This window comes from Propithecus coquereli, unplaced genomic scaffold (genome assembly GCF_000956105.1).
Source record: "Propithecus coquereli isolate 6110/MARCELLA unplaced genomic scaffold, Pcoq_1.0 Scaffold104, whole genome shotgun sequence".
Lineage (NCBI taxonomy): Eukaryota > Metazoa > Chordata > Mammalia > Primates > Indriidae > Propithecus > Propithecus coquereli.
This window is the reverse complement of record NW_012134303.1, coordinates 5599342-5601228: the sequence shown is the minus strand read 5'-3', so window position 1 is coordinate 5601228 and position 1887 is coordinate 5599342. Positions and strand designations below refer to the sequence as shown.

The window sequence follows — 1887 nt, the reverse complement described above, 5'->3', positions numbered from 1 at the left end:
CTAAGCGACTTGCCAGGTACCACTTTTTTGCCTATAGGTCCATTATTCAATTTGGTACCTCAGCAAAACAGCAAAAAGAGGGTTGTACAAGCAATATACTTTTAGTTCAGACCTGAAAACAGGAGTAATAAGGTAAAACAGTTTTGAAATAAGTGAAATCCATTCCAGATGAAAAAGATGATCCACATGTGGTTTAAGGAAAGGATGATGGGGAAAAAAGGAGGAGCATTATGCTTTAGGAATTAATGGAAACAAGTCAGCCTTATACACTAGATAGTATGGGTTCTCAAACATTCCTGTTCTATGAATCATCTGTGAAGCTTATTAAAAATAGTAATCCCAGGATCAAACCCTCACAGATTAAGTCTGACGTGGAGCTCAGGAATCTGTATTCTATTTAACAATCATCCCAAGTGACACAACTGTGGGTAGTCTTCCAACTAAGCATTATAAAATGAGCTAGGGAAATAGGACAAATAAGATATTATTCTTCTCCTTCATTACTTCTTCATCTTTGTATGGCCTCAGTATTTGTCTCTAGTGTCATTTAATCGTAGACTTATCTAAGAATAACATATTTTAGGTACAGATATGGATCGGAGCACTCTGAAATCATCAAAATTTTGGAATTAGGAAAACTTACTGACCCTATACCCAATAAATACCCCTCTGGATTTTTCTCTAATTATTTTGCCTCTAGTCTCTCTTTCCACCTACCAATATCCTTTTATTCTTCCTTGGTCCTCTGGTCCCATTCCTCCTGCTATACTCATTCCTCACTGGTTGGTGTGAAATGCCCTAAATTAACCTAGACTTCTAATGATTATATCTTTCTCACCATAATTTTATTGGAAGGGAGGGCTAATACTCGATCTCTGCCTATATACATGCACCTATAAAAAATGTTCTCTATATTTTTTTGTCCTCTCAATGTTACTTCTAAAATTTATAAGCTGTCACATACCTTTGTACAAGGCCAAACAAGAACTTCAAGAGTTTAAGCAACATCCCTAAGCTGTCACATATTTAATCATTTAAGAGGCACCTGATAAAGTATCCATGCATTTTTTTTCCAGTATTTCTTGAGACTGAGCAATGGAGGTTATTTCTTAATTGTTCTGAAAAACTGGAACAATCACAATGGATTACATGTTCCAAAACTTTTGCTTTATCCTATCATTGGCTACATTAACCAGATTTGGCTGGATAATTCTTCAAAGTAATTCTCATCTTCCTACCCCCTCTCGAACAACTTTAAAAATTCAAGCCAAATTCTTCCAGAGTCACCTGACAATGGGTAGCCTTCCATGCTCTAAATGAAAGGGAACAAAAAATGCATTTTGCTGTGAAGATTTTCATTTCTCTAAGACTTCTGAAGAAGAAAAAATAAAACCTGGACCTATTCCCAAAAAGCACAAATGCCCCCTTAATTACGTGGCAATTCTCATGGGAGCCTGAAAGACTGCACCTCCTTAGACATCATTTAATGTTTTGCTCTTGGGTGGTGGGGGGATCACAAAGTGAACTTTGCTAGAATTTTAATTATCATATAGTATTTTGGTAATATCCCAACCTGCCTGTGATAGCTTAAGAAATCCTCTACTTTTTAATTCACAAGAATGAAAATAGTTCAGGTTTTTCCTTTCTAATTATAAAGTAACACTCTCAGTCTGGAAAAAAAAAATTAGAAATACCAAAAACTGTGAAAGAAACTAAAAAATACCTGAACTCTCAACACTCAAAGTTAAACTCTGTTAATGTAGTGATATATCTAATTCCAGACTGTGGTGATGGAGAAATTAAGCCTTTCTCAGAGTGTGTGTGTGTACATACGTGTGTGTATATATATACATTTTCCACATGTATATATTTACTATATATGTATAC

At 35.2% G+C, this 1887-nt stretch overlaps 1 protein-coding gene across 1 annotated transcript in view; it reads right to left on the bottom strand.

The window, feature by feature from the left end:
- Nucleotides 1–1887, bottom strand: part of COL4A5 (collagen, type IV, alpha 5) — a 266384-nt gene that overhangs the window by 194559 nt on the left and 69938 nt on the right. The gene's annotated exons all lie outside the window — the stretch shown is intronic.